The sequence below is a fragment of the Elephas maximus genome, chromosome 10 (genome assembly GCF_024166365.1).
Source record: "Elephas maximus indicus isolate mEleMax1 chromosome 10, mEleMax1 primary haplotype, whole genome shotgun sequence".
Classification (NCBI taxonomy): Eukaryota; Metazoa; Chordata; class Mammalia; order Proboscidea; family Elephantidae; genus Elephas; species Elephas maximus.
Genome location: NC_064828.1, coordinates 10591397 through 10611225, shown reverse-complemented (window position 1 = coordinate 10611225; position 19829 = coordinate 10591397).

Genomic DNA, 19829 nt, shown 5'->3' with positions numbered 1-19829 from the left:
AAAACAAAATGAAAACTAAGAATGAAAAGATAATAAATAAGTTCGAAGGTAAAAGATAATATAAACCAACAAGATACAAGGTTAAAGACATCAAAGTGAAAGCGATAAAAGATTAAGAGGATAACAGGCTAAAACTTGGGGGAAAAAAGTTAAAAACATAAAAGTAGATGGGTTTGAAGCTTAAGTACAAGATTAAGGAATTAGGAATGCTCTCTGAGTGTTAATACTTTAACAAAGAGGATTAAGAGAAAAATATTTTAAAAAGAGAGAAAAAGAAGCGTGAATTTAGGACAGATAATGAAGCAAGAGTAAAGGAGAATTAAAAATAGCACAAATAAAGACAAGAAAATTCTTAGCAATAATAACCAGAAAAAAAGCTAAAGAGCTATATAGAAAGCCTGGTATGTTTCCCTGACTAACAAATATTCAAAACCCACAAAATATCTTTATGTTTATAATATCTATGTAATAATAATATGTTTATAATATCTATGTATTATAAACACCTGAGGTGGGTCTGGGTTCCTGCACTTTACTGGGTCCTTATTGTAGTACCAGCAGCATTAATGGTGAGAAGAAGAAGGCAGGAGGGGTTATGAGATGGCCTTTACATTCTGCCCAGAAGTTTGCACCCTTTGCCCTCAACACCTCCTTTTTCAGTGATGATACGGCAGTTGGTCTATAACTCAACCAGCTGGGGTTGGGGTGGGGCCAGCCCAAATTATGCAGACATCTTGGGCAAAAATCACATGAGAAAGTAAATCATTGCCCAGAGGAGTAAAGGAAAGATGGTGGAGGTGGGGGTTCAGGAGTGGATGGGAGGAGGAATTACAAGGAGTTCTTCTCAGTGAAATAGGAGTTCATGTTGTCTTCTGAGAATGAGAAGGTAGGATCTGGAATGAGGAGAGCGAAAATGATTTGGTACAGCTGATGGGTAGGGAAAGAATCCAATACTTGGAGGAAGACTCATTAACCACCTGCGTTGTGCAGATGACACAACCTTGCTTGCTGAAAGTGAAGAGAGCTTGAAGCACTTACTGATGAAGATCAAAGACCACAGCCTTCAGTATGGATTACATCTCAACATAAAGGAAACAAAAATCCTCACAACTGGACCGATGAGCAACATCATGATAAATGAAGAAAAGGTTGAAGTTGTCAAGGATTTCGTTTTACTTGGATCACAATCAACACCCACAGAAACAGCAGTCAGGAAATCAAATGATGCATTGCATTGGACAAATGTGCTGCAAAAGACCTCTTTAAAAGGTTAAAAAACAAAGATGTCACTTTAAGGACTAAGGAGTGCCAGGCTCAAGCCGTGGCATTTTTAATCACTTCACATACATATGAAAGCTGGACAATAAATAAGGAAAATTGAAGAATTTACACCTTTGAATTATGGTGTTGGTGAAGAATATCGAATATACCATGGACTACCAAAAGAACAAACAAATCTGTCTTGGAGGAAGTACAACCAGAATGTTCCTTAGGAGTAAGGATGGCAATACTTTGTCGCACATAGTTTGGATATGTTATGAGGAGTGACCAGTCCCTGGAGAAGGACATCACGCTTGGAAGACCCTCAATGAGAAGAATTGACACAGTGGCTGCAACAATGACGTCAAGCATGACAACAATTGTGAGGATGGTGCAGGACCAGGCAGTGTTTTGCTCTGTTGTACATAGGGTTGATATGAGTTAGAATTGACTTGATGGCAACTAACGACAACAACTGTGGGGTCACTGGTTGTGGTAGTGTTCTTGCCTCCCGTATGGGAGACCCAGGTTCAGTTTCTGGCCAATACATCTCATGTGCGCCCACTGCTCATCTGTCAGTGGAGGCTTGCGTTTTGTTATGATGCTGAACAAGTTTTAGAGCAGCTTTCAGACTATGACAGACTAAGAAGAAAGGCCTGATGACCTGCTTCCAAAATTCAGCCAACGAAAGCCCTGTGGATCACAATGGTCCAATCTGTAACCAATCATGGGGACAGCACAGGACCAGGCGGCATTTTGTTCCATTGTGCGTGGGGTCGCCATGAGTTGGGGGTGGTCTCCACAGCATCTAACGACAACAGCAATATTTGATTGTAGGATCCTAATTATGAGTCACTTTGGCCCTGATATTTTTTTTTGTTTTTTTTTGGCCCTGATATTACCGGGGAGGTAGAAATGTGGAAAGTGCTGAGGGGTGTTTTGTTTATTTGACACCGGCTGAGTTGATATAGCTAACTCCTTTTCTATATGGGTGTGACGAATTCTACAAACACTGGTAATGCAAGAGCAGACTTTTTATTGCTGGATTTTTTTCTTTTTCTTTTCGGGGTGGGGAGACTTCAAGTAGAGGCAGGGAGGTGGGCCATTTAATAACCTCTTGTAAGTTTTGATGGTTCACAAATACCCACCCACTGCCGTCCAGTAGATTCCAACTCACGGCTATCCTATAGGACAAAGTAGAACTGCCCTGCAGGGTTCCCAAGGCTGTAATCTTTACCAAACAGGCTGACACATCTTTCTCCTGTGCAGCGGCCAGTGGGTTCGAACTACTGACAGTTCAGTTAGCAGGTGAGCACTTAAACCACTGTGCCAGCAGGGCTTCTTGCTCACAAACGCATTTGTAACCAAAGATGAAGAGTAAAAACAGACACCTTGAGAGTAATTGAGAAGAGTACTGGATTGGGACTCAGGACGCCAAATGGGTCATTACAAATAGTTGGATTGCTAACACTGTTGCTAAAGTACCTTAGATTCCTGGCATATCAGACAATAGATATAAAATACCCCTGTGTGCCTGAAAAAATTTTCTGGGGCAATAGCTTCTGGCAACCATTCCGCAGGCAATTACAACACGAATTCTCACACATCTGCTTAGTGGATGGCCTATCGGTGATGCTTAACAATGATGATTTGTTTCTGGTTGGATGTGTTAAATTGTTAGCTATCAAAAATTTTATGTGCGGGACTGCTGGGAATGGCGAGACTGCAAGAGCCTTTTCAAAGTATGCTCTCCACAGGGACAGCTCAGCTTCTGTGCGTCGCCCACACCAGTTTCTGTGAGAAGCCAGAGGCTGGACCATCGATCTGAACACCAACTCAGTGGTTTAAAAATGTCCTGGTCAATGCACTGATCCTGGATAATCTGGCCCCACCCCAAAGGCCTTTGGCTACTGTGCGAATTTAAATGCCCTGACATTGGAGACCTGCTGACCACGGTTCCAGGCTGCTCTGGGGTGTGCGATAAGAGGGAAAATGGGCTTGACCTTGGTCCCCTAATGGAGGGGTTGTGAGAATTCTCCTCGGAAAGGAGCTGGATGGGGCCTTTGAGAGAGTCGAACCAGAATTGTCTGTTTTTTTCTTTTTCTTGGTAGATGAAGAAATGGAAGTCTAGAATTGTGAAACAATATACCCAGGGTCACAAAATTAATTTGTGTCAGAGGCAAGACTTGAACCCAGGTCTCTTGTTTGAGACTTACGGGGTCTTTTCTTTCTCACCACTTTAGTAAGGTTTGGTCTATAGGAATATGATATACACGATTGCCTGCAAAAGGGTGAGAAAGAGTTGTCATTTTGTCTTTGTGTCTTCTCACCCCAAATATGTGTGACTGTGTGCGTGCATGAGTGTGTTTTGAAATGTTACTCTATTAGGACGAAGCAGAGATCATCAGGGAATATTACAAAAATAGTCAGCCCTATAGGAACAAAAGCCTGCCTCCTCTTGAAGGGTCCCCCTAGTGTGCAACAGAGCATCCAGGGCTGAGCAGGGAGCTACTATTTGTGGAGAGAGAGTGGGAGGGGTCAGCGTGAAGCCTAATGTTGCTGACCTGAGTGCTTCTGTGTACGGGGCCCAGTGACATGGGTAGGTAGCTTCTAGGTTGGTTCCCAGTGACTTTCACCTCCTGGTGTTCACACCCCTGTGTAATCCCCTCCCCAGAGTGTGGGCTGGACCTGGTGACTTGCTTCTAACTATGAGAATACTGCAAAAGATCTGAGGTGTCACTTCTGAGGTTAGATTACAATAAGGCTCTGGCTTTTGGCTTGCTTCTCTTCTCTTGCTCTCTTGCTTGCTCACTCCGAGGGAGGCCAGCTGCCAAGTTATGAGCTGCCCTATGGAGAGGCCCATGTGATAGAGAAGTGAGGAAGGCTTTCAGGCAACAGCTGGAGAGAAACTGAGGCCCTCAGTTCCTTGAGGAACTGAATCCCACCAACAACCATGTGCAGGAGCTAGGAAGAGGAGCCTCCCCAGTTGAACCTGGAGATGAGTGCACCCCTGCTGTCCCCTTGGCTATAGCTTGTGAGAGACCCTGAGCCAGCAGACCCAGCAGAGTGGTTCCTGGATTCCTGACCTATAGAAGCTGTGAGGTAATGAATGTGTGCTGTTTAATCTGCTGAACTTTGGGGTAGTTTTTTATACAGCCACAGACACTAATACAGATACATTTGCTCACCCTCACTGAAGAGCGGTTTTTGGAAGGCTGGTAGTGGAGTGTAGCATCCATCTTGCCTCCCCAAGTTAGCATTTTTGAACTATAAGCTCCTGCCCAGTGCAAGGATATTCCTTGCCACAGTGTGAATTAATCTTTGGACAGCTTTACTATTTTACATTTAGTGCTCGTGAAACTCTGATAGCCACCAGCCTTCACAGCATCAGACGTGGCCTTGCGTTGGTTGAGTTCTGAGGTGATAAAATGTTTACGGACAAGCATCTGAAGCACATCTAGTGTTATGAACTTCATCCAAAGCTATCTACATTGATAGGTTACCTCCACCATCAAGCATCACCTACTTATTTTGCAACTCACAGGTAAGACCAGAGCAAATATTGTACTGTGTGAGGTTTCATAAATTTCCCCATCATTCTGGGCATTTTGGAAACCCTTGTGCTGTAGTGGTTAAGAACTATAACTGCTAACCAAAAGGTCAGCAGTTCGAATCCATCAGGCACTCCTTGGAAACTCTATGGGGCAGTTCTACTCTGTCCTATAGGGTTGCTATGAGCCGGAATCGACTCAATGGCAACAGGTTTGGTTTGTTTTTTTCCTGAACATTTTAGAACACTCACCATCACTGGTATTTGAGCTCTATTCACTTAGACATTCAGAAGCAATCTATTCAAGATTCCAGCCTCTGCTTAGCCGTGTGAAGAGCAGGTTTACACAAGAACAATGCACTGGGACCCTCAGCCTCAGCGTCCACACCCCAGGTTTGTTTCTGACGTTATCAGTAGCTGTTGAGTTGATTCCGACTCATGGCGACCCTGACCCCATGGATGTCAGAGTAGAACTGTGCACCATAGGGTTTTCAATGGCTGAATTTTTGAAAGTAGATCGCCAGGACTTTGATCTGAGGTGCCTCTGTGTGGACTCGAATCTCCAACCTTTCAGCTAGTGGCCAAGCTCATTAATAGTTTGGACCTCCCAAGGACTCTGTTTTCTGATACAGTGAAACCTGTGAGAGCTGGAACTTGACAGGACTGCCTTGTTTTTTTTCCTGGTCTCACAAGTTTTCTGCCTTTGACAGGGTGCAGTCTTACCACTTTTCTATCATTCATTTTAGTGGAAAATATTTGTGTTTTCCTTCTCTGACAGGTTTCCACCTTACACAGGTTCTGGCTTACGTGGGCTTTACTGTATTAGTTCTAAGGAAGTATACAAGCTACAACCAGAACTTGTTAAATTGCTCATCAGAGTTGGGAATTACAGAACTTATTAAAAATTGTTTTTTTAAATCGTTTCAACAAAGGTTTTGCCTTCTTTGTGTCTGTCTGCTAGATAAACAGGAGGCAGTGTGGGAGTGGTTGGTGAAAATGGCAAGGACTTGGGAGGTAGGTGGATCTGAGTTCAAATTTTGGTGTCATCACTTACTGGGGTACATCACTTACTCTCCTGAGCCTCAGTTTCCTCATATATAAAATGCGGACAATAATATCTAACTCAAGTGATTGCTATGATTTGTTTAATAAGATAAAATACGTAAAATGTCTGATCCCTAGCTGCTACTCAATGAAGAGTAACTCTTACTGCTGCTGATTGAGGTCCTGCTGGACCCTCCTTCAGGTCTGCCACGCTGCCTGACAGAGACAGATAACACAGAGCCCTGATTCTTGAGGTGCTTATAGGCCAAAAAGGGAATAAACAAAACCAGCGTGGTGCTCGGATGCTCGTTCTGGAGAGGGATGCATCTTTATGCTACTTCGTTGGCATTTGTAGGAGCTAGTTGGGTGTGTGGATGTGGGGTAGGCTGGGAGGTGGGTGAAGCCCTGCCTGATGATTTGAAGCGACAGTTCTTTCCTTTCACTTGATCAAAGCTCTGTTAGGTCTTGCGCTGCACTGTGGATCTTAGCCCTCCCTCGGCATTGGGACCATGTGCAGCCCGAGATCCATCAGGACCAATGTCCGCCTCACCCCTGAAAGTTCTGATTCTGAATTTGGTTTGAGGTGTGGTTCCAGCCTTCAGGCGATTGAAATATGTAACTGGAATGAGAACCACTGGGCTAACCACTACAGACCCAGGGCCAATTGCCATTTGGGTGTTCCAAAGTGGTTCCAGATAAGAAAAAAAGAGAATTATTCTGCTTCAAAAGAAATAAATGTACAGATTCAATACAATCTCTATCAAAATTCGAGAAGCAATTTTGCAGAAATGGAAAAGTCAGTCCTCAAATTTATATGGAATTGCAAGGGGTCTTGAATATCCAAAGCAATCTTGAAAAAGAAGAACAAAATATGAGGACTCGCACTTTCTAATTTCAAAATGTACTGTAGAATTACATTAATCAAACAGTGTGGTACTGGTATAGAATAGACATACAGATCATGGAATAGAATAGAGGGTTCAGGAACAACCTGTACGTCTATGACTAATTGATTTTTGACAAAGGTGCTTATACATTCAATGGGGAAAGAACAGTCTCTTCAACAAATGGTGCAAAATGATGAAGTTGAACCCATAACTCACACCATATATGAAAATGAACTAAAAATGGATCAGTGACATAAATGTAAAAACTAAAAATATAAAATTCTTAGAAGTAAACATAGGGTAAAGTTTCAAGACTTTATTTTTGACAATGGATTCTTAGATGTGACACCAAAACACAGGAAAAAAAAAAAAGATAAATTGGACTTCATCAAAATGAAAAATTTTGTGCATTAAAGGAATTTTTCAAGAAAGTGAGGAGATAGCCTACGGAATGGGAGAAAGTTATTTGGTAACAATGTATCTCATATGGGCTCAATATCCAGAATATATAAAGAATTCTTGCAGCTCAACAATAAAAAGACAAGTAATTCAATTAAAAAATGAGCATAAGATTTGAATAGACATTTCTTTAAAGAAGATATACAAATGGTGAATAAGCACATGAAAAGATACTTAAGGTCATCAGCTATTACAGAAATGCAAATCAAAACCACAACGAGGTACCACTTCATACCCACTAGGGTGGCCACTATGAGAAACACGGAAAATAAAAATGTTGTTGAGGATGTGGAAAACTGGAACCCTCGTGCACTGCTGGTGGGAGTGTAAAATGGTATTACCTCTGTGGAAAACCGTTAGGCAGTACCTCAAAAAGCTAAACGTTTAGTGGTGAAGGTTATACAATATGATGAAAGCAATTAATGTCACTGAATTATACATGTAAAAAATGTAAACATGGAAAATTTTTTGTTTTATATATATATGTATTTTTTTTTTTTATTCCTTGATGTTGGGTGCTGTAGAGTCAATTCCAACTCATAGAGATCCTATATGTGACAGGGTAGAACAGCCCCATAGGGTTTCCTGGGCTGTAATCTTTACTGAAGCAGAGCACCAGGTCTTTCTCCCGAGGAGCTATTGGGTGGGTTCAAACCACCAAACTTTCGGTTAGCAGCGAGCACTTAGCCGTTGCGTCCCCAGGGCTCATATATTCAGCACGCACACACAAAAGCTAAACACAGAGTTTCCACAAACACAGTCGCTGTTGAGTTAACTGTCACTCGTAGTGGCCCCCTGGATGCTGGAGTAAAACTGTGCTCCATAGAGTGTTCAATACCTGGTTCTTAGAAGTCCATCACCAGGCCTTTTTTCCAAGGTACCTCTGGGTGTACTCAAACCACCAACCTTTCAGTTAGCAGCAGGGAACTTGAACCATTTGTACTCAGGAACCCAGAATTACCGTATGACTGAGCAATTCAGCTCCTAGGTATATATACCCAGGAGACCTGAAAACAGGAACTTAAACAGATACTTGTACGTCAGTGTTCACTTCAGCATTGTTTACAGTAGCCAAAAGGTAGGAACAACCCAAGTGTCCATCAACAGACGAATGAATAAACAAAGTGTAGCGTATCCATACAATGGAATATCATTCAGCGACAAAGAGAAATGAGGTCCAACAAACAAAACAAAAGAAACAAACACAAATAGAGAAATTAATGGTAATCTTTTATGGGGATAAGGGAGGATGAAGGCTGATTGCTACTTGGAGGAGGAGGAAGGGGCATGTCTTAGTCATCTAGTGCTGCTTTGACAGATTACCACAAGTGGATGGCTTTAACAAAGAGAAATTTATTCTCTCACAGCCTAGGAGACTAGGAGTCCTCATTCGGGGTGCCAGCTCCAGCGAAAGGTATTTTTGGTGGGAATGTAACTAAAGGCTATCACATCAGGGGGCCATTGATGTCGGTTTGTCTCATTGGTAACATCAATGCCTTCAGTTATATTCCTGCTCATGCAGTGTCTCCCAGGAATGGTCAAACATCTAGAGTTCTCTGTGCCTAGACAGGGTCTTCCTCCTCCCCCAGATAAAGTGATCCTTAGCAGGGACTAAATTTCTGTGCCATGAGAGATCGCCTTCAGTTTTCATAAGTTATTTTGGGGAAGGGGTTGAAGGAGCAAAGAATCCTTGTACTGGTCACCCAGATAAGAGCAGACTGGGTTGGTCAACAGAATCGTATTTCTCCGTATGCTTTTATCACGTATGGCACCATGGCTTACAACAGGAAACAGACTTTTTTTGCTATGCCACGGGGACGCACACTCTGGTTGTTCTCCATGGTTGGGGAACTCAGCATGTCAATTCTCAAGAATGATGCCAAGGGGCGGTTTTGCCTGTCTACCACGATACTTGTTGTGGATTGAATTGTGTCCCCACAAAATGTATGTCAGCTTGGTTAGGCCGTGATTCCCAGTGTTGCGTGGCTGTCCATCATTTTGTGATCTGATATAATTTTCCTATATGTTGTAAATCCTAATCTCTGCCTGTGGTTAATGAGGCAAGATTAAGTTATGTTAAAGAGGATTAGGGTGGGATGCAGCACCTTTACTCCTTACTCAGGTCACAGCCCTGATCTGGTGTAAGGGGACTTTACCGGGGTGTGGACTGCATCATCTTTTATCTTATAAGAGATAAAAGGAGAGAGAAGCAAACAGAGAGATGGGAACAGATACCACCCGGAAAGAAGCACCAGGAGTGGAGAGTGTCTTTGGACCTGGGGTCCCTGCCCTGAAAACTCCTAGTCCAGGGGAAGAGTGATGACAAGGACTTTCCCCCAGAACCAACAGAGAAAAAGCCTTCACCTGGAGCTGGTGCCCTGAATTCGGACTTCTAGTCTATACGTTGAGAGAATAAATTTCTGTTTATTAAAACCATCCACTTGTGGCATTTCCGTTATAGCAGCACTAGATGACTAAGACAATACCCCCATCCCCCCCTTTTTTTCAATGAGTGGGTACTGATAGAGGTGTTTTTATTTTCCTCAGTGGCCACAGATTCAATTGTCTTAAGATGTCTCACTGATCACTTTCAAAATGGAGGGGGTGTTTATTTCAGTTCTATTAAAATCGGTGATTAGTTCTCAAGGAAGGAGAAAGAAGGGAAGAAAAATGAACATAGACAGTTGAGGAGGAAAATTTATAGAGCGGTAGATATAGAGAGTTTGTGGGTTTGGAATATATCTGCATGGCTGTTTGTGGAGGAACTCTAATGGGGCAGGGGCTAAGAGCTTGGTTGCTAACTGAAAGGTTGGCGGTTCAAACCCACTGGCGGCTCCTGGGGAGAAAGATGTGGCAGTCTGCTTCTGTAAAAATTACAGCTTTGGAAATCCTCTGGGACAGTTCTACTCTGTCCTACAGGGTCACTATAAGTCTGAATTGACTCAGTGGCAATGGGTTTTGGTCTGCTGCACAGCAACAAAAAAAATACTCTTCTTTTGTCCTTTTCTGATAACAACATTTTGTGTTTTCAACTGCAGGCGTAAGTGGGAAGGAAGCATTCTTTGATCCTTGCCCTAAGGGCAGTCTGGGCTGATTAGGGATGCCAGGTTCTGAGTGCCAAGGCTCTTCCTGACCCCATTATTGCCTGCTGTGGCCAAAGACTGCCCTGAGGCCAGCTACTAGCTGCTGCCTTCAATCTAGCAGGCTCCGACCTCCTGACTCCACCTGGTACAGACTTCAAGAGGTGGCCAGGGATCAGGCCCTCTCCAGACAGTGGTTGCTGGGTAAATGGCAGGTGGCCAGGACTCTCAGTCCTCCATGTGAGGTCTTCCAAAAAGGAACAGCAATGGCCTGCGAGGACATTGAGGAAAGCTGCCTACTCAGAAGACGAAGATGCAAGGTTTAGTCAGTGAGGAAGGGATGGAAAAAAATGGGAAAACTTCTTCTAGAAATCAAACGAGATATTATAAGTAGACTGGAAACCAATTATCCTCAAGTAAGTAAGACAAGCAGAAATAATAGCTGTTACAGGGAAATTTTATGTGTTGCGTGGTGTGAGTACGAGAAGTCTGAGTGATAGGATGGCCTACGGTGCTGGCCAACCCACCACTCTCAACTGCTGCTAATAGAGGAATCAGCCAAGGAATTGGACTAGACCCCCTGGGAACAGCCCCTTAATGTGGGTCACTCAGAACAAGATGAAAGAGGAGGGAAAAGAAGCTGGAGTGGTAGAAAAGAGGGGGAGGAGGAAGAGAAAAGGGGGAAGAAAAGAGAAAAAGTGAGAACCCAGTGACAAGATAAAAGACATTTCACCTTGAAATCAGTCTCCTGAAAGTTCTTGGCCACTATCTTTTAAATTAAAGAACAGGATCGGGCAGTTTACCCAGTTAAGAGACTATTGTAGTTTGATAGAAACATCTTTCTGTAAATAAATAAGCGAATAATAAATAAAATGGAAAACAGGAATAATAGAGAATGTTGCTGGTAAATTTGGGTTTGTGTCTTAATAACGTATTTATTTGTCCCACTGTGGGAAATTTTCCAGATATGGAGCAAAGTAGACAGCCAGGCGCCTTGTGAACACCCCCCACGGCAAGCCTCCAAAGTGTGCCCCGACTCACTTAGGGCCTGGTAACTGTGGGAGAGTGCTGGGAATTATAAACCACTGGGCAAGTGGGAGGAAGGTACTGTTGTTCTAGCCAAAGACAATGAGGTTGCATTTGAAGGAGCAATGGGGCTGCTTTCCAGGGGCAGAGCTCTACCCTCTGCCATGTCTCCCCACTCTCTGGTCATCTGCAGGGATCTGCAATTTGATAGAGAGCCAGGCAGTACCAAGGGCAGATCCCCAGTGATAGGAAACCCGAGAGGAGTTGAACCAATAAGGAGACTTCCTGTGGTCATGCTTGGACAGAGGACACCGGTGAGAAAGCAAAGCTCCAGTGGAGGGAGGGCTGCAGAGTGAGGCTGGCAGAGTAGGGAATGCGGAAGGACAGGGTGGTAGGTGGGTAAGCGGGGATATCCTGGTGAGCAGAGGTGGAGACCATCACCCAGCTGTCAGTTTGTCGTGCCGTGCTGGATTGCATGTTGCTACAATGCTGGAAACTATGCCACTGGTATTTCATATACCAGCAGGGTCACCCATGTTGGGACAGGTTTCAGCAAAGCTTCCAGACTAAGACAGACTAAGAACAAAGGCCTGGCCATCTACTCTGGAAAATTAGTCAGTGAAAGCCACGTGGATCATAACAGAATATTGTCTGATATAGTGCTAGAGGAAACCCTGGTGGCGTAGTGGTTAAGTGCTACGGCTGCTAACCAAAAGGTCAGCAGTTTGAATCTGCCAGGCACTCCTTGGAAACTCTATGGGGCAGTTCTACTCTGTCCTATAGGGTCGCTATGAGTCGGAATTGACTCAGCGGCAAGTGGGTTGGTTGGTTGGTTATAGCGCTAGAAGGTGAGCCCCCTAGGTTAGAAGTCACTCAAAATACACGGTGGCCACAACAGAGAGGTGTAGCAAGGGGGGGCTAAAGGCGGGCATTTGCCCCCAGGCACACGTCTGAGGGGGTGCCAGATAAGGCCAGCCGGCAAATAGTCATTCCTGTTTCTTAGGACATCATTGCCTTCTTTCTGTGTTTGAAGCATGTTCTGGTTCCAGTGAGAAATGTGGCTTCTCAGGGCTGTCAGCGCCCCGTCCTGCTCAGTCACAGACGGAACAGGCTTACCCTGCACTCATTTTGGGTCTTTCTGATGGTCATGGAGCAACCAGAACACGGCAATGAGCCATGGGGGACACACATGCTGAGCATACGACCTCTGCTCACATGCACGCACCATTGTCCCGTCGGTCTTCTCCTACAAAACACAAGGGCAAAGATAAAATTATTAAGAACTGCGGAGTGTTAAACCGAGCGCTGGGCCTTCTGAGGGCAGGGTGCTGTGTGACTGTGCAGGGTCCTGTGTGACTGTGCAGGGTCCTGTGTGACTGTGCAGGGTCCTGTGTGACTGTGCAGGGTCCTGTGTGACTGTGCAGGGTCCTGTGTGACTGTGCAGGGTGTATATCCGGGCAGGGTGCTGTGTGACTGTGCAGGGTGTATATCCGGGCAGGGTGCTGTGTGACTGCGCAGGGTGTATATCCGGGCAGGGTGCTGTGTGACTGTGCAGGGTCCTGTGTGACTGTGCAGGGTCCTGTGTGACTGTGCAGGGTCCTGTGTGACTGTGCAGGGTGTATATCTGGGCAGGGTGCTGTGTGACTGTGCAGGGTGTATATCCGGGCAGGGTGCTGTGTGACTGCGCAGGGTGTATATCCGGGCAGGGTGCTGTGTGACTGTGCAGGGTGCTGTGTGACTGCGCAGGGTGTATATCCGGGCAGGGTGCTGTGTGACTGTGCAGGGTCCTGTGTGACTGTGCAGGGTCCTGTGTGACTGTGCAGGGTGTATATCCGGGCAGGGTCCTGTGTGACTGTGCAGGGTGTATATCCGGGCAGGGTGCTGTGTGACTGTGCAGGGTCCTGTGTGACTGTGCAGGGTGTATATCCGGGCAGGGTGCTGTGTGACTGTGCAGGGTCCTGTGTGACTGCGCAGGGTGTATATCCGGGCAGGGTGCTGTGTGACTGCGCAGGGTGTATATCCGGGCAGGGTGCTGTGTGACTGCGCAGGGTGTATATCCGGGCAGGGTGCTGTGTGACTGCGCAGGGTGTATATCCGGGCAGGGTGCTGTGTGACTGCGCAGGGTGTATATCCGGGCAGGGTGCTGTGTGACTGTGCAGGGTGTATATCCGGGAAGCTGTTTAGTCATGCTGAAAAGGACGCATTCTACCTGTAGCAGTGTTCGCAGGAGTTGGGAACTAGGGCTGTGGTTTGTACCCAAGAATTATTTCATTCTGCTTTTATTTTAATTTAGATCTTTTAAACTGAGGAGCTCATTTTTATTTAGAAATGTTATCACTTCTGTAATTAACCTCACATTACAAGCCAAATCAGCTTCTGCTAGATTAATTTGACCAGGGGGATACAGAGCTTGGTGAGGAGCAGGGTTAGCAGCTGGGCAAGTCTGAAATCCCCAGAAAGCTGTCAGTCAGGCTCATTTGGCAGAGCAGTTGGCAGACCTGGGGCACCACTGTGAGAACGGGCCAGCTCTGGAGGCGGGAGACCCAGCTGGGTGGGGCAGCTGAGGGGAAAGGGCACAGCAAGCAGGGGTAAGGCAGACCCCAGACCCTTCCGTGGAAGTTTTGGCAGAGGCCGCTGGTGGCCGTACCTGCTGGTGCGCTGGGCGTGATGCCCACAGAGCCTCTGGAAGGAGTGGCAGGCATCTGGGCGGGCTGCTTCAGAGTCTGATCTCATTATTGGCAATAAGTCAAAGGATAGAAAACTAGTTTCTGGGGAACTAGCCTAGATGGCCAGCAAGGCTAGGATCCCAGATCCCAGAGGAAGCTGAGGAGAAGAAGGCAAGGGTTCAGGAGCTTTGGGGACAACCTGGACATGGGTAGTCAGGGTGGGGTTGTGGTATAAGAGACAAGGCAAAAAGGAACCCTGGGCTGGATCTGGGATGCGCTTTTGGGGCAGGAGCATTCTCCAGGGTTAAGAGATGTGAACCTCTGAGCTCCAGTGGGTCTTCTATTTCTGTGACTACAGGCTGGGCCGGGGCCTAAGGGTGGGCAAAGCGGCCCCAGCTGAGGGTTTGGAAAGATGCAGGAGTAGGGGGCCAGGGGAGTTGTTACTGAATCTACCCTGTTTCTGCTAGAACGCGTAGGTTTATTCCCACTTGTATTTTCTGTGTGGGAAATTAGGCTGAGACAGACACATTGGCCCTCCTTTCTCCATGCAGAACATGGCTGCACATGACCCTGAAATGTACATCCATATTAGCCTGTCAACGGGTTCCAGGGCTCAGAATTCACCGAATTCTGTACTGGTCCTTCTCCTCAGCATTTCCAGTGCTTAAAGCTCAGCGCACACAAAACACAAACAAACAGACAGAAATTCACAAGCCAAATTGTTTAACTCCAACAAAACACAAGCGAAAAAAACAGGTGGATAGATAGATAAATAAATAAATCTTCATACTGGAATCTATGTGCAAACATTAAGTATTGCAGTAATTTCCAAACTATAGCCCATGGCCAATGCTCATTAGGCCTGTGGTTCAGTCAAACGGTCTGCCTCTCAGCAGGCTGAGGACAGGCAATGGGACCTCTCATACCTCCAGCCGCTCTGACAGAGGCCAAGGTCACTTCAGGATTCTTTGCAGTTCTGGCCTCCCCAGGCTGCAGAAACTGGCACTTCTTTTGAGTTAGGAATCCGAAGGTATTTGGCCACAGGGCAAAAGGCTGATGTGTGTGGGCTTGTGGGGCTGTGTGGTAGAGAGCCTCCGTTTCCAGACATGATCCCTGCTGATTTCAATTAGTAACTGCAGCGCATCTTAATTATTACCGTATTGTCCTTCGGCTTCCAAACTGTGACTCCTGGGTTTGGTTCCTGCCTCTTCTTTTCCGTGAGGTTTTGTACATCCTTGGGAAATCAGAATTCAACCATTCTCTAATACAGACGAAAGGGCAGGTGATTCGAACTCTTTGGCATTTCCCTGAAGTGTTTCGTGGAGCTGATCCGGTGCCTTAGTTTGGAATGCATAATTAATAGGGAGCCTGCTCCCGCTCCTACTAAGCTGCCTGATTTACATCACGAGGCTGGAAGGTAGGGACCTGGACTGTCAGCCAATCAGAATTCCCGAGGACAGGCAACACAGGTCATGAATGTGTCTTGACTGGCCTTGAAGGGAAGTGAAAATAACCAGGCTTTGATTTTGCACCTGTGGTCACTGCAGGCTCCGAGAGATGGCATTTTCAGATATTTCCTGTGCTTTCCTTTAGAGTCACAATGCGTCAGGCTCAGCTAAATGAAGAACTAAATTAAAACTGTCATCTCAGCTCATAAATAACAGATGTCTAATGCATTTAATTATTTATAGTCTTGAATCTCTCAAAAATGAAAATGACTCTACACATTTTTAATGCAGTTCTTGGTAATTTGCCGCCTGACTGATAAGATTTGCTGATAATCCCGGCTTGCAAACATGAAAAATAAAACTGAGACTGACGCGTTTCTTTCACGGGACTGCTTCTTCGCTCCCTTGTGACTTTAACAAAATTTAAATTAAAGTGAAATCTAATCACAACTAAATGATGTTCATATACTCGTATTAATAATTGAGTTTTCTGAGATCGTGCGGTAGGTACCTCGGACGCCAGAGGGCCTAGTACTGCTGGAAGTGTCAGTGCTGCAAGCTGTCTTCTTGCCAGCGGGTTGTGATCACACTGATCACGGTTTAACAGGAAAACCTAAGCGCATGGCCTCGGAGAATACCACCATGACCATGCAGGCAAGAAGGGCAAGGACTGAAGTACGCTTACAATGCCAATGTGATTTCAGGGAGAGCAGAAAGTGCCCTTCAGCCCTAGAATATATATATATTTTCACTTGGGCGCAAAAATCTTTAATGTCTCCATCAGAGATAAGATTCTAAAATGACTTAAGTTCACCCTGAGATATAACTGGCCAATGTCAGATCCTGAGAGTAATTTTTATTTAGGGGAGAGAGGAAACAGTTAAGATGCCTTGATTCTTTGAGTAATTACTCACTTGATGGGCAAATGTAAACATTTGCTTTTGGTCTAGTAAATTCATTTTGGGGTCATCAAAATCTGGGTTTGAATCCTGGTTATAACAACTATAAGCTAATGTCCTTGAGTAAGCTACTTAAAACCTGTAGGCCTCGGAGTCTTTATTTCTAAAATGGACATAACCATACCTACCTCCTGTAAAGAGTAAATGAGGCAACATATGAAAGACACCAGTACCTAGCAGGTGTAATATAAACATGAGGGATGTTTGTGTCTGGCTGGGAGAAAAGCAACGAATTGCTCATTTGTGACAATAATTATATCAGTTGTCCCCTAAAGGCCCTTTGCAGCTGAGTCCCTGCCTCCACTGAGCCCCGGCCCTGCTGTCTGACTTTTGTAGAACTCTTCATTGACTTCTCAGTTCTGCTCACCGCTTCCCTTTGTGATTTCTCTGGATCATTTCACTAGTCATTACTGCTCAAACGTGTGCTTTGGAGCAAGGCTGCCGGCCTCTCTGCAGAGAAAGATGCTTTCCCCGGCTCACCCACAGTCCTGTGCAACACTGGGATCTCACCAGCACAGCTCAGGATCCCTGGCACATGTCCCCGTGGTCCTGAAGGGGCCCGAGCATGTGTCTCACACCCAAGCGCCTACAGGACCACTTGAAACTCCCGGGAGAACATGAGGACTCATGGGGACTGCAGTAAAACAGGGAGGACAGGCCTGTCTAAAATGGTGCAGCTACTTGTCCTTGGCTCAAGGTGGTGGTCTTAAGATTTTTTCAAGAGAAGCCGTGTACCAAGGTGAGTCTGCAAAAGCTTCTGATTTTTGATACAGGCAAGCTTTTCATGTTAAACAAAACAGCACCAAATCTGTGAGGATCAACACCGTGCTATCCAAACAAGGAATGCCTGTGGGTCTCCTGTTTGACCTATGGACTTAAGGTGTTTCACTGACCAGAACGACTGGGCTCCACCTACCTCTCAGGGGTCCTAGACTTCGTGGAAGCAACTACAGTTTCTCCTTTGGTAGCTTCTTTCTCTCATGGCGTTCATGACATTTTGATCTGGTCGATTGGTTGCTATAGAGTTTTTGATATTCATATCTGTCTTGTCACCATAAAACAAACAACCAAAACAAACAAAAAATATCGAACTTAAAAAAAAAAAATTCAAATGATGTCCTTAATCTCACTCCATCCCTGACTTTCAACCTCACTATTATTCTCTTGCGGAGCCCTGGTGGCACGGCGGTTACAAGCTTAGCTGCTAACCAAAAGGTTGGCAGTTCAAATCCACCAGCTGCTCCTTGAAAACCCTATGGGGCGCTTCTACTCTGTCTCATAGGGTTGCTATGAATTGGAATCTACTGGACTGCAGTGGGTTTTTGGGGTTTCATCTTCTTAATCCTGGAACTCACCCTAACTCCAAGGCTTACTGGAAATATAAATGTCTGCAGTGTTCAAATCTTGGTGATAAAAAGCCTTGCATTTTAATGGTTTACATTTTAGGACTTCTTAAAAAGGTTTCAATGTTAAAGCAAAATAACCTGCTTAAGGTCTCACAAAAAAGGAGCCTTCTTAGTCCTCCTTCCTCTTGGCAGATGTTCTCTGTCAAGACTGTGATATTATGGGTTCACAGCTCTATCCCAAGCCTTTGGAGGAGACACGTTTCAGGATTAAGTGTTTGGATTTTGGAAATGTAACACATATACATGAGCAAAATGTGAATATTCACACAAAGCAGGGTGAAAAAAAAGACCATAAACAGCCACATGGAAGTTCAGGTCAGGTTTATTTATTTTTATTGCGTATTAGGTGAAAGTTTATAGAGCAAATTAGATTCCCATTTTATATTTTGTACATAAAATGTTTCACGGGCTTGGTTTCATTCCCCACAATGTGTCAGTGCTCTCCCCATTTCTACCCTGGGTTCCCCGTTAGCTTTTGTCCTGATTTTCTGACTCTTCCTGCCTTCTCATCGTTGCTTTTGGGCAAATATTGCCTTTTTGATCTTGTATAATTGATTGTTTTAAGGAGAAAGTTCCTCTTGGGTGTTATATTTACTTTATGGGCCTGTCTATTGTTTGGCTGGAAGATGGTCTCCGGGAATGGCTTCAGTTCCAGTTCAGAACGGTGTCTTAGGGCCATAGTCTCAGAGGTTCTTACAGTCTCTGTCAGACCAGGTAAATCTGGTCTTTTTTGTGAATTTGATTTTTTTGTTCTATATTTTTCTCTTGCTCTGTGTGGTATCCTCTGTTGTGATCCCAGTCAGAGCAGTCAGTAGTGGTAGCCAGGCAGCATCTAGTTCTTCTGGTCTCTGGATGCTCCATTAGTCCTTCAGACTGATTGCTCCCTTGAGTCTTTGGCTTTCTTCACTCTCTTTGCCCACCAACTTTCTCTTCTTCTCTTTATCTCTTAACTCTTACAGGGGTAACCAGGTCTCTGTGTTCCTACAGTCTTATTAAGGTGATGGCAGGATACTTTGTTTTAGGGGATAAAAAGATACCCCAGAGAGAGGAAGGGCAGTTGCAAATCCCACAAGGGTGGATAGATGGGTAGACGCCTGGACTCAGGCAGCATAAGGCCTCTGAGGCAGAGGATCTCAGAGAATGACCATGTGGGCCTTTAAGCCAGTTGAGAGCTAATCACGGTGGTATTCATAGCCCAAAGAGCTTATCATGGATGAAATGGAGCTGGGATCTGCTTAAACAAAGCCACATGGGCAGCAGTGTCTGCAGAAGTTTCGACAGTGCCACCGCGAGGCAGAGGAAAGCAATGGTGGGGAAGGCAGCGGAACGAGACACCAGGGTTTCTCCTTGCTCAGAAAACAGACCTAAGGGACTTTCTTTCTGGCCTGTATAAGTTCTGGGGTCCTTGAATCATCCAAGGAAGGATTGACAACTCCTATAGGATCGCTATGAGTCAGGATTGACTCGGCAGCAACGGGTATGAGATAATGCTGAGCTTGGCCCAATTTTGAGAAAAACAAATGTGACATTTTTTGCATCTTGAGATTAAAGCAGTTCCTGTAATTATTACAGCTGAAAACAAAAGATTGTGATATGAAAAACAAACCCAGGTTTTTAAGAATTTGAGTGCCATTATGTGGTATTATTTGATCTCTGTAGTAATGCCATTAAAATGAGAAAGGTTCCAACATGGTGGGAAGAAATGTATTAGACATCTAAAGGAGAGTTAAGTGGGAAATGACAGGAAAGAAACAGGCCATAAAAATTGGAGACTGGAACTCAGGGGACAACTTGGTCAATTGGCGTAACATAGTTCATAAAAATATTGTTCTACATCCTAGTTTGGTAAGTAGCATCTGAGGTCTTAGAAGCTTTCGAGTGGCCATCTAAGATACAACTGTTGGTCTGTACTCATCTTAGCAAAAGAAAAAGAAGTAAACAAAAGGCTCAAAGAAGAAACCAGTCTATAGGACTAATAGCTGACATGAACCACAGCCTCATCTATTCTGAGACAAAAAGGACTAGATGGTGCCTGGCTACCACT